The 13,456-nt window shown below is 44.6% G+C and overlaps 1 protein-coding gene across 2 annotated transcripts in view; it reads right to left on the bottom strand.

The window, feature by feature from the left end:
* The window catches only part of Tmem132d (transmembrane protein 132D), a 647,297-nt gene that overhangs the window by 342,088 nt on the left and 291,753 nt on the right, over positions 1-13,456 (bottom strand). The window lies entirely within an intron of this gene.

The raw sequence follows: 13,456 nt of genomic DNA, 5'->3' as shown, positions 1-13,456 counted from the left end.
CTTTCTGTAGCGGGACTGTGGGCAAGCTTCCCTCTCAGTGGATCACATAATGTTTCTTTGGTTTTACTCCCCAGCATCCCTTTGAACCACTATGATCTTCCAAATGGAATCCCCAGGCCCTCCAGAAGCAAAATACCTGGTCGTATCATGGCTCCATCGAGCGGAGCTCACTGGAATCCGGGATCAGGGCCCGTGGGGTGACGCTCACAGTAATGGCTGCTGTAGCACAACAAGGTGCACCGAATCCTGGAGCAACCCAAAGCCAGCTGGGCCTGGCTGTGGCGAAGCTGTGCCTCTTCTCTGAGAGAGAACTGGGCTTCTCAGAAGGAATGCTGGGTACATCCTTCTCCACAACAGATGCATATTAGGAGCAACACACATCAGGACCGCATGCATCAGGATCAAACACACATCAGTACTATATGTATCAGGAACATATACATCAGAACCACATACAACAGGACCAACACACATCAGGACCACACACAAAAGAATCAACGCATATCAAGACCAATACTCATTGGAACCGCACACAAAAGAACCAATACGCATCAGGACCAACACCATCAGGACCACATGTATCAGGACCAACACACATCAGGACTATATGTATCAGGACCATACATAGAACCACACATAACAGGACCAACACACATCAGATCCACACACAAAAGAACCAACACACATCAGTACCACATATATCAGGACCAACACACATCAGGACCAACACACATCAGGACCAACACACATCAGGACCACATGCATCTGGACCAACACACATCACAACAGCACACATTAGAACCTACAGGCATCAGGCCGGATGTGATTGCAAAAAGTCATGATTGCCAGCAAACAAAGAAATCATCCACTTCCACTTTGCAGCGAGCTCACACAAACCACATAATAGCTCTACGTAGGTAAGGAGCCGATTCGAAAATAAAGCCTTAACTAAAGAGAAACAGACTCAGAGGAAGACATAGACAGGGCCTGGGGGAAAGGACCCAGAATCCCGGATCTCTGGAGGATGCAGCAGGAGGGTTTTGAACTCATAATCATCTTGGGATACAGAGTGAGAACTTGTCTCAAAAAAACCCAAAGAGGACATGCCTCAGCCAGAGAAGCGCTTGGTGAAGAAACACAATAACCTGGGGCTTGAGCCGCAGGATTCACTTAAAACAAGCCAGGCATGGTGGTGTGTGTTTACCATCCCAGAGCTAGGGAGGAGGAGACGGTGGATTCTTAGAGTCTACTTGCCAGTCAGTTTAGCTTTCTTGGTGAGCATCGGGCCTCTGAAAGATGGTGTCTCACAAAAGCAAATCCCATGCATCTGTTCATACACATGCACCCCTATCCCTCCCACGCACGCTTCCTAAAGATCCATCGAGAAGAAAGAAGGAAAACAGAGGAAGGGAAACAAGCAAACATCAGAATAAATCCAGGTAATGATAATTGTTCTCACAGGACAAGTACGCACGCACGTCTCGATAGAAGCATCAAGTTCAAACCTCACAGGAAGACGAACAGCAGCGCAGTCTCCTGTGTGTCTCACTGCCCATGACAGAGGCTGCAGGAGCTTTGAGTAAGTCAGACACTGCAGAGTGGTACAGGGCCTGGTCGTCTGGTGTTCTGTAACATTTTAACTCCCAAACAACCAGGGTCAGCCATGAACCATAGCATGGAAATGCCCATGAAAACTTCTGATGAGTCACATAACACAATTGTGGTTGATATTAAGTTATCATTTATGCTACATTTCCTATAGGAAAAAAAAAAGATGTTTAGGACTCCCTGGAGACCCTGTGAGCCCACAATGGTAGCTTCTGCCCGAGCATAGTAAATCACCACCGTTACCCACGGAAAAACGATACTAAATAATTTAACTCTAAATATAGTTCCCTGCTTGGAAATGGGAGAGATTAGAGAACAAATATATAGATGTAATAAAAAAAAGGCGATGTATGGGTAAATTAAGGAAAGGCGTGTGTGTTCACCCACAAGCTGTAGAATGGGATTGAGAGATTGACTGTCAGGGAGTAGTTACCGCAACAGCCTAAGGCGTACCTTCATAGACAGTTGGACTTATAATTCCCTCTGACAGTGGAAGCCACGTACATGAGCTCCTGTTGTCTCCTTGCTTAGTCTGCCTCTTATAGGTCAATGTAGAAATGATTGCATCTGTAGAGAAAAACGTCACCAAATCCGAGGCCCTGTTCTTTACTGCACCCCAAGTATCCCCCACCTGAAAGGCATCTACCAAACATGGGTCTTTCCAGGAGTGGTGCGACCCCATTGCATCTCTTGGCACAAGCATGGTATTGCTCCCCCTCGAATGACACCTGCATATAGAACTCTGTTCACAAGGTAAAAGCTGGGGAAACAGCTCAGTCAGGAGAGTACTCATCCCCAGAGCATGAGGACCCGAGATTGAGCCTCAGAACCTACGTGAAAGACCTTGGGTGCATGCTGGGAGGTAGGAGCAAGTGTTTCCCTATAGAATGTCATATAGGTGAAGGCTGGTATAAGATGGGCGGGAGACATACATATACAGCCACCCAATTAGACAAGATGGATGAAGCAAAGAAGTGCAAGCCAACAGGAGCCGGATGTAGATCGCTCCTGAGAGACACAGCCAGAATACAGCAAATACAGAGGCGAATGCCAGCAGCAAACCACTGCACTGAGAACAGGACCCCCGTTGAAGGAATCAGAGAAAGGACTGGAAGAGCTTGAAGGGGCTCGAGACCCCTTATGAACAACAATGCCAAGCAACCAGAGCTTCCAGGGACTAAGCCACTACCTAAAGACTATACATGGACTGACCCTGGACTCTGACCTCATAGGTAGCAATGAATATCCTAGTAAGAGCACCAGTGGAAGGGGAAGCCCTGGGTCCTGCTAAGACTGAACCCCCAGTGAACTAGACTATGGGGGGAGGGCGGCAATGGGGGGAGGGTTGGGAGGGGGACACCCATAAAGAAGGGGAGGGGGGAGGGGTTAGGGGGATGTTTGCCCGGAAACCGGGAAAGGGAATAACACTCGAAATGTAAATAAGAAATACTCAAGTTAATAAAAAAAAAAAAAGATGGGCGGGAGAAAAGTTTTAGGAAAGAGGAGGAGACTGGAATAGAAGTAACTGGAGAGAGGAAGCAGTTGAGAGAACATGGAGGCTGATGTTCGTGTGTGTGTGTGTGTGTGTGTGTGTGTGTGGTGTATACAGGTTGTTATGAATGTTCTTAAGGGATGAATGTGTATAGGGCTTTGTGTGTCTAGGTGGGCAATTATATATTATCAATTTGATCAGAAGTTTCTGTGTTGTGTGTTCTTTCATATGACGATGTAAGCTTAAGAGAGTATGTGGTGGTGGAGACTCTGGGCTGCCATGGGATTGAGATCTATATTTCTGGCATGGTGGCAACCTGCCTTGGGAAATAGATAGGTAGAGAGATTGTTGCCAGGATCAGAGAGAGGCCTTTGGCAGTGTGATATAGGACGGAGCAGAGGCTTTGCTGACTCCGATTAAAATATCTATCCAATATTTTGGGACACTGGTGCCGAATCTAGTGGGGGTAAAAGACAGATTTTTTTTTATTATTTTACAGCAACATTTCCCTGAGATAAACTGGTCAGAGAACCTAGCCCACTGGGTAACTCGGGTTCCAATGAGAGATTCTATCTAAGAAAGAAAGAAGAGAGAGGGGGGAGAGAAAGAGGGAAAGGAGGGAGGGAAGTAGGAAGAGAGTAGAAGGATCACTCTCCCCTCACAGACAGATTCAGTATGTGGTCCTCAGGGTTGTTTCCATGTGTGTGTATGTGTGATATTCTTGGGTCTCAAGACAGGATGAAGGAGAGAACAGAAAAATCAATGTGTGAACTAAATTATTTATTTCCTGACTTGTACTCCCTCCCCCACCCTCCCTCCCTCCTTCTACTCCTTCTCTTTCCTCCCTCCCCCATCACCAAGTCCAATTTATGCTGCTCATATACTCCTGGGTATAGCATCATCAACTATAGCCTGGTCAACCTACAAAGGACCCTTGAAAGAAAACTCTCTTCCCCATCAATCATCAAGAGTCAATAGCTCCTCATCTGGGGTTGGGGCCCCATGAACCCCTTCCCACTCCATGCTGGGATGTTGACTGACGTGATCGTGTGCCGGCAGCCAGCTTCCACATGTTCATAAATGCACCTTGCTGCCATGTCTAAAACTATTTTTCGGCATTGTTAACTTCAGAATTTGATGCACCTTGCATGTTGGGGATGCGAGAATTGATAAATACCACATTAGACCTCCAGGCTAAGGATGACTGGGCTTTAAGGTGTTTACCGTTTCGGGGGTACAGCAGAAACCCCATTCCAGAAAGGGTCCTTTTCAGCTGTAGGTGCTGGTTAGGGAGGAGTTCTTCTAGAGATGCCAGGCTGCAAGTGGAAGCTGGGAACCTGTGGGTCCTTTGTAAATTTGAACCCAGGCCCCACATGATAGACGGAACCTTGGTGTCCCAATCCTGTCTGCTCAGAAGCATGTGCACACCTATGTGCAAAGGAGGGTGATGGTTTGTATATGCTTGAACCAGGGAGTGGCACTGTTGGGAGGTGTGGCCTTGTTGGAGTAGGTGTGTCATTGTGGGTGTGGGTTTTAAGCCCCTCACCCAAGCTGCCTGGAAGTCAGTCTTCCCCCAGCAGCCTTCAGATGAAGATGTAGAACTCTCAGCTCTTCCCGCACCATGCCTGCCTTGATGATACTGGACTGAACCTCTGAACCTGTAAGTCAGCCCTAATTAAATGTTGTCCTTTATAAGAGTTGCTTTGGTCATGGTGTCTGTTCATAGAGGTAAAACCTTACCTAAGACAAGGATGTTTTAGACAGATTGTCATACCCTGTTCCCATCATGCCCTGTTCCCATCCTAGCCCATCAGATATCTGCTTACACCAAAAGTCTTTAGGGTATAGTTAGTTATTTTTTTTTTTTTTTTTTTTTTTTTGCCATTTTAGGGTGAAGAGTGTAGGCATGATAGAGCCAGTCATTCAGGACTTAATTCTTCCTTGTGTTGTGGTATGGTTTTCTTTCTTCTATTTTTTTTAAATTCCTTTATTTTTGCCATTGTACCAGAGTATGAAATAGCTTTGGGGGTCTCCTGCTCTGAGCTGAGGTGATAGTGGTCATACCCTGTCAACACTAGGGATCTAGAGTAACTCTTCTTATAGCCTCACTACTTTATATTTTAGCAGTTTAATGGGTACATTATAGAGTCTCCCATTTTTGTGTGGAATTAACTCCTCCCCTTCAAATGCTGTGATTAACATCGCTTAAAATAAAACTTGAATAAAATACTGAAACCTCAAACAAAAACAAAACAAAACAAAAAAAAAAAAAAAAAGAGCCAGAGTCTCTCTGGTCTTCCCCAATCTCTGGCTCTTAAATCACCCCCACCCTTCCATGAAGGTCCCCAAGTGTTTTGGGGGGAAGGGTGTGATACAGATATCCCATTTGTGGGTGAGCATCCCACTGATACACACTATGCACTTTGACCAGTTGTGAGTTTATCCATTAGCCACATCCCACAGTATAACGAAACTTCTCTGATGGGGCCCTGAGAGCTACACTAGTCCAGAAGTAGAAGACGGGAACCTAGAGGGTTGTTTGATACTCTATCCATTTAGCAGAATATCAGTAGTAAGTTCACCTCCAGGGCCTTGAGTTCCCCTACTAACACCACTTTAAAGCTCACCTTCAGAGATGTTTTACTGTATTCGTCGAACACCATGGCCATCTCTAATACCCGACTGTTGAATCTTTTAATCACACGTATCTTTTATAGTCACCTCAACTCATACACTGTAATGCTTTCCAGACCTGCCCAAATGCATCCCATATGCCAGTCATCTCTTTTCTGTACAGACTCATAGCTCACCTTCCGGACATACCATATTTTGTTTATCCCATGGTTGGGCTTTGAGTGACTCCCACCTTTGGGTTAGCGTTGTGCCCAGCTCTACAAACATGCATATGCGTCTTGTGGGCGCTTGCTCTCTGTTTCCCTGGGCATCTGTTTAATAGAAGAGGTGTTGACCCCAATTGTCAGCCTGTGTCTGCCACGTCATTTTTTCCTTTCTCTTTTATACTAACGCGATTGGTTCCCAACCATTTCTCATCCTCAGTACTTTATATATTTCTCGTTCCGTTTCTTAAAGTTCCTATCTCCCGGTGCTCTTTATTCTGCTACAATGGTTTTGATTCCTGTCGAAGTGAATCTAGCAAGTGATTCTTTTGTATCTCTTAGCACCCTCCTGACCTCTAGCAGTTTCTTCTTCCTGAAGGCTTGACTTGTCTTTGTGACACGGTGCTCAGTTTGAATCTGAGAACACTGGCAGGCTCCAAGCTATTTCATGTGGGAATTTCTGATTTGTTAGTGGGGGCTAGGGGATCTGTCCTTATTCCTTTATGGCAGTTATAATTCCCCTGTCTCTGCTTGCACATTCAATACTCCCGACATGTTTTGTGTCCTGCTCCACTTTTTCCTTTTAAAGGAATGACTGAGATTGGCTGGTTCCTGACTTCCGCATGCTTACTTTCAAGAACATTCCTTGAGTTTTGAGTTGAGTGCTGATGTGGGTTTCCATGGGAACATGTGTTAGGGATGGTGACTGACTGGCTTGCGCTCCTCATCTTAATGTCCACTGGAATTCCCACCATATTTCATCTTTGTAAACTACTGGGATGTTTGCTGGTCACCTGGTAATCCGTTACTCTTGTCGGTGGGGCTGAGCTGTGTGATTCTGAATTGGCACATTGTCTATATTCTGACTCTCCTTGGCTGACTGGCATGGCCACGTAATTCTTCTCTGACCAGGGAGAGAGAATGGAGGTTGGCAGAAGCTTCCAGGAAGGTCACTTTTTAAAAAGGCTATGCCAGCTAAGACCCTTTCCTGTCACTTTTACTTGATCTGCTATGCTGATGCAATGTTTGGCCCTCCTGCAGCTATCTTAATCTGTGAGGAGATAAGCCAGAGCTTCTCAACCTGGGGATTGCAACCCCTTCAGGGGTCGAATGACCCTGTCACAGTGATTGCTTAAGATCATCAGAGAACACAGATACTTACAAAACGATTCATGACAGTAGCAAAATTACAGTTATGAAGTAGAGACCATTTGGGATGTAAATAAATAAAATCAGCAATTTTAAAAAGAAGAAAAAAGACCATGGGAAAACACAGACTCATGACAGTAGCAAAATTACAGTTATGAAGTAGCAACAAAATAGATTTATGGCTGGAGTCAGCACAAGGAACTGTATTAAAGGGTCACAGTGTTAGGAAGGTTGAAAACCACTTATATAAACCATGAGTTAACTTGGTGTGGAGGCATAGTAAGTGCCTGGGAGCCCAGCAGTATCAGGAGCTTTCTTCATTCATTACTTTTGTTATGTGACAAGGAAATGAGTCTATCTTACTCAAGCCATTCTTATTGGGTTTAAGAAAACTAAACAATCTTCCCTAATCATTCTTGTTAGTTTCTATTGACAACTCGACACAAACCTAGAGTCATCTTGGAATAGGGAAGCTCCAGTTAAAACTTGCACTAGTCAGATTGGCTAGTGGGCATGCCTGGAAGGGATTATATCCATTGATAATTCATGTAGTGGGGTCCAGGCCACTGTGGGCAGCACCATTCTCTAGGCAGGTGTGTCCTAGGCTCTATAAAAAAGCTAGCTAGCTGCTTTTTGCCCTTGTCTGAAGAGTTGTCCCGAGGCTAAGGTGAAAAGACTCAGATTAATTGCATTGACAAACGAAGTCTCAGAAATGCCCAACATAGATTTTGTTCTCTCATTAAGTCTCATGAAGAGCATTTTAATGAAAAAAGGAAAAATACAGATGATTTGAGCATTAAAGAGACACCCAGAAGTGAAAATGGAGCTGAATCCTGTGTTCAAGAATATTAAATTGAGGGGCTGGAGAGGTGGCTCAGCAGTTAAGAGCACTGACTGCTCTTCCAGAGGTTCTGAGTTCAATTCCCAGCAATCACATGGTGGCTCACAACCATCTGTAATGGGATCTGATGCCCTCTTCTGGTGTGTCTGAGGACAGTAACAGTGTACTTATATATAATAAATAAATAAATTTTTAAAAAAGAATATCAGGGGCTGGAGAGATGGCTCAGCAGTTAAGAGCACCCGACTACTCTTCCAGAGGTCCTGGGTTCAATTCCCAGCAACCACATGGTAAAGAGATCCGATGCCCTCTTCTGGTGTGTCTGAAGACAGCTACAGTGTACTTGTATGTAATAAATGAATAAATCTTTTAAAAAAAGAATATTAAATTGAGTTAAGGGAGTAATGACCTTGGGGTAAGATTCCTACCCAGTTAAAATAGCTCCAGGAAACTTAGTACAAACCTTTAATCCCAGGAGGCAAAGACAAGCAGATCTCTGAGTTCAAGGCCACCCTGGAGCAGGGCAAGTTCTAGGTGAAGAAAACTTAAATCCAGGTGTGGTGGTACACACCTTTAATCCCAGGAGACAGGGAGACAGGCATACAGGTCTCTAAATTCGAGGTCAATTTACAGAGCAAGATCCAGGACAGCCAAGCTTTTAGGCAGTGAAGGAGTTAGAAATGTAATAGAAGAAGGGGACCATGTTCATCAGAACTCAGCCGCTTCAGCCAAGTGTTTCTGGCTTTACAGTCAAGAGGGGAAGGAGACTCCTGGGACAGTTGATGCTGGTTAGCTGGACCTAAGAAAGAGATCAGCATCACGGAGTTGAAATCTTCTGGGCAGTGTTTTTTGAGAGCCGTGTTCCAGAGATACCAAGGTTGTACCTTGTGCTATGGCTGGACTTGGTAGTGTGTAAGAGTCACTCAGGTGGTACTGGTTTGGAAGGCATGACGGGGTCATGAAGAGCAGCTGAGGCTGGGCACTGTGCGAGGCCATGGAAGGCCACTGGTGAAGGTGCAGCCTCAGTTGCAATTGATGGCCCAGGACTGAAGGGGTCAGACAAAGGAGTTGAGGCTTGGAACCATGAAGAGAGCCTAGATGCAATGGAAGACCCCAGGGTATTGGAGATACCCATAGACTCATGTGTTTAAACAAGCCTATGGAGGCCAGGGAGTGGAATGTGGTGGTTTGCATATGCTTGGACCAGGGAGTGGCACTATTAGAAGGTGTGGCTTTGTTGGAGGAAGTGCGTCGCTGTGGTGGTGGGCTTGGAGACCCTCCTCCAAGCTGCCTGGGGATGCTCAGTCTGTTCCTGGCTTCCCTTCAGGTGAAGAAGTAGAACTCTCAGCTCCTCTTGCACCATGCCTGCCTGGATGCTGCCAGGTTCCTGCCTTGATGATACTGGACTGAACCTCTGAACCTGTAGCCCCAATTAAATGTTGTCCTTTTTAAAACTTACATTGGTCATAGTGTCTGTTCACAGCAATAAGACCCTAACTAAGACAAGTGTGAGTTAGACTATTTCAACCTTCATGTTGTGTGTGAGATCATTCACTAACCGTTTTTCTAGGACTATGTACTTTCTGGTTGTTTTTTATTTATTGAGATTAAATTGCTTCCATTCATATATATATATATATGTATATATATATACATACACATATATACACACACACATATATATACATATACATATATATATACACACACATATATACACACACATATATATATACATATACATATATATACACACACATATATACACACACACATATATACATATACATATATATACACACACATATATACACACACACATATATATACATATACATATATATATACACACACATATATACACACACACATATATATACATATACATATATATATATATATATATATATATATATGCATGCTAGCTAGCTGCCCTGATCCAGAGAATGAACCAGCAAGCAGCATACTCCATGATTTACACCTCAGGTTCCTGTTTCAGTTCCTCCCCTGGCGTCCCTCATTGGTGAACTGTGACCTGACAAGTACAAGCCAAATAATTTTTTTCCTTCCCAATTTGCTTTTGGTTATAACGTTTATCACAGAAAACTAGAACATCGATCTTCGCAAATGGTTTGATATGTGTCTGTCAGGCCTCATTCTCATGTAGCCTCATCAATTCAATCCCAGCTCTCTGTATCTAAACTACAAATTAAATATCAATTACCTCCCCCCCCTTTTTTTTGCAGCTCCTTCTATTACTTAAAATACATTTGTTTTAAGATGAAACACATTACCTACAGTAAGTGGAAAATCACCATTGTGTGGAATAAGGAGAGGCTCATTATGAGCAAGATTGGATTCTAATAATGCCTGCCTGCCTGCCGACAAGAGGCTGTCAAGAAATCAAAGCCTCAAAGACAAGAAAGCTAGCTGAGCATGAGCTGGGGCATGACACACCTCTCCAGGCTACAGCCGTGCTGGGGTATCACTCAAGTTCATTCAAACGTAAGTCTGTGTGCCAAGAACATCATTTGCAGATCCACCATGGGAACCTCTGGGAAACCCCCATCCAGGAGCACGTTTTACCCATCAGGCTTTCTACATATTTATCTAAGTCAGTGCCCTGGCCAGCGAGATTCTGAAAATATAGAATGGGATCTAGGGGCAAAGAACAATTAACTATTCTGCTGTGGGTTCCGGATCCGTGGAGGCAAATCAAAGCAGATTTGAATCGCTGAGATAACAGCATTAAGATGAGACTCTCGGCAAACAAACTTCTTCAAACAAGGAATATGAACTTGGAGGCGATAAGAGATCTTCCACTAACTCCCGCTGAGTTCGTCGCTGATACGAAAGTGGCTCCTTACCCATGAAATTGCACCTGTCACAGCGACTTCACTTCATTAAGGCGGCTTCCTGATCCAGGCAAGATTAGCAGCAACACACAATCGAGGACTCTCTAGCTAATGAAGACCGCCTCTCCTCAGTTCCCACAGCTGAGCTCGGAGTTTTAAGATAACTGAGAAGAAAGGATTTATAAAGCAAAAACACCCTCCCCCCCCAAAGCCAAAGCTACCAACATTATCGAGGCATCGACTCAATGAAACATTCTCCAATTATCCTCCAGAAGAAAGGAACTTCACCTCGCCCCAGCATCACCTCAAATACCGGACCAAGGTTTCCCTCTAATCCACTCTGTGACGATAGAAGAATAAAATGAAAAGGTTTTCAAGTGGGTCAGGGATAACTATTGAAGATGCTAACTAATAAATGTGGTACCTAATGAAAACATCTATTTTCGTTATGTGCATTTTCTTAAGTAGAAAACAGATACAGGGTGAAAAGAGAAAAAAAAAAAAAACCAACCCAAATGTTTCCCTGCAAAAATTAATTTACACTCAGCTTTTCCTGGCATCCCAGCTCTGCTTGCTTGCAGGAATTCCAGGTGTCCATCTTCTCTGGAGTTTTTCTGGGACAGCATCTGCTCCGATAAATACCCTTCTACGTTTTTCCTGAGTGGACTTCTTTGGATTCATAAACTCGAGACCATCTTGTAAGTACGCGTTTAGACTTGTAGCTTGGTCAGTACGTTAATGGAGGCAGTCTTACTCCAGACTTCATTAATCAAGCAATTACAGGCATCCTCCTGCATACTGGGCACTTGCTTGGAGGCTGCAGACACAGCTGCAAGCAAGACAGGATTCTGACACCAAAGGAGCGTCTGTCTGGTCTGGGCAGACCATGAAGTTCAGTCTGCCAGCCTGTCACATTGGGACCCTACCCTGTGTCTGTGTCCTATAGAAGGTCCACATGACCACACTGCACAAGCATGTCACTAGCATGTGGTAGACATGTTTTGATATACCGTGTCCTCACCCTTAAAGCAAGCACAGGCTCATGCTGATACCAGTTTCCGTTATCTGGCCACAGAAATATGGACCAAGTAGGCGACAAGAAAAATTCTCCAAATGGGTTACATCATGATGCTCTATCCTTCAGAGAAAAACAAATCCCTGGGTAGTCTATCTAGAGTTTTCTTTATTAAAAGAGACATTGGCAGAGGTGCAGGGCAAGAGCGGACTACTCCGTATGTCAGTCAGAGTGCTTAGCGAGGGCCTGGAGATGTGGTGTACTGGAAGGCTCGGGCTGTCAGAGCAAGAGCAGGGCAGCTTGCACACCGAGGTGAGGGGCCACCCTCAGAATCTCTACTCTTCCCTTCTGTGTCCAGGATGAACACAGCCAGTTGTTAATAAGGTGGTTCAAATCACTGTGCATCTGTGGGCAACATCACTGCTTATCAATGAGTCATGGCAGATGGCAAACAGATGGACCAGGAGGACTGGGAATACGTTAGTTGGACTCTTTCCCCCCACTTGTCTCTCTTCTTGTGCTAGAGAATAAAAGAAATGATCCAGCACATCATCTAGGCATTCATTCATTCATTCATTCATTCATGGTATCATTCATTTATCCATGCGTATGTCTGTCCTTCCTATCATCTACCTACCTACCTATCTATCTATCTATCTATCATCTATCTATCTTTCATTCATTCATTCATTCATTCATTCATTAATCCTTTCACTTGGTCATCCATCCATCCATCCGTCCGTCCACCCATCATCCTCTGCAGAGATATCTTGCCAACCAAATCCACTCATCTACCATCCATCCATATCTCCATCCATCTATCTATCCCTCACTCTTCCATCCAGCGTTTATCCATCTAAATATGTATCATTTACTTTTCATTGTGGTTGTGGCCAAACACTCTATGAGACACACCTTATGGGAGGAAGGATTTCTTTTGATTCTCAACTTAAGTAGGAATCCAATCCAGTACAGTAGAGAAAGCAAGAGTGGGCTGGGCACAGTGGTAACACGACTTTAATCCCACACTTGGGAGGCAGAGGCAGGTAGAACTCTGAGTCTGAGGCCAGCCTGGTCTACTGAGTAATTTCCAGGCCAGCCAGGGCTACACAGAGAAACCTTGACTTGAGAAGACAAATAAACAAGCAAACAAGTAATAAAACAGTGTGAGGTGGGTAGGTCACATTGCTTCTGCAGTTTGACAGCAGAGAGCCTCAAGGCCTATCCCTCATGATTCACTTCCTCCCAGAAGTTTCCACGATCTCCCCAAACAGGCTGCCAGCTGAAGACTTAGTGTGCAAATGAGAAAGCCTACTAGGGGTGGGGATTTCACATTCAAGCCACGATACCAACCTATCCATCCATCATCCATCCATCTAGCAATCCAGACCCCATCTCCACCTGTCACTCTGTCCATCACTCTCTGGTTTTGCATGTTTCTGTCCGTCAGTCCTCATGTACACGACCACAATGTCACCTTTCACAAGGATGGTGCTCATTTTGCAAATTGGATCTCTCTCCTGGGCACACTGGGCCGAGATCATGTGAGACCAACATGTTCCCCTGTAGGAGCCGCTTCTACCACAGGAACATCCAGGGCAGAGCTCAAACACCAGCTTCCTCTTTTCCTCTCATTCTTTTCCAGTCAGAAATAAAGGA

The sequence above is a fragment of the Rattus norvegicus genome, chromosome 12, assembly GCF_036323735.1.
Source record: "Rattus norvegicus strain BN/NHsdMcwi chromosome 12, GRCr8, whole genome shotgun sequence".
NCBI classification, from domain to species: domain Eukaryota; kingdom Metazoa; phylum Chordata; class Mammalia; order Rodentia; family Muridae; genus Rattus; species Rattus norvegicus.
Note: the sequence above shows the minus strand (reverse complement) of the source record. Positions and strands in the feature narration are given on the sequence as shown.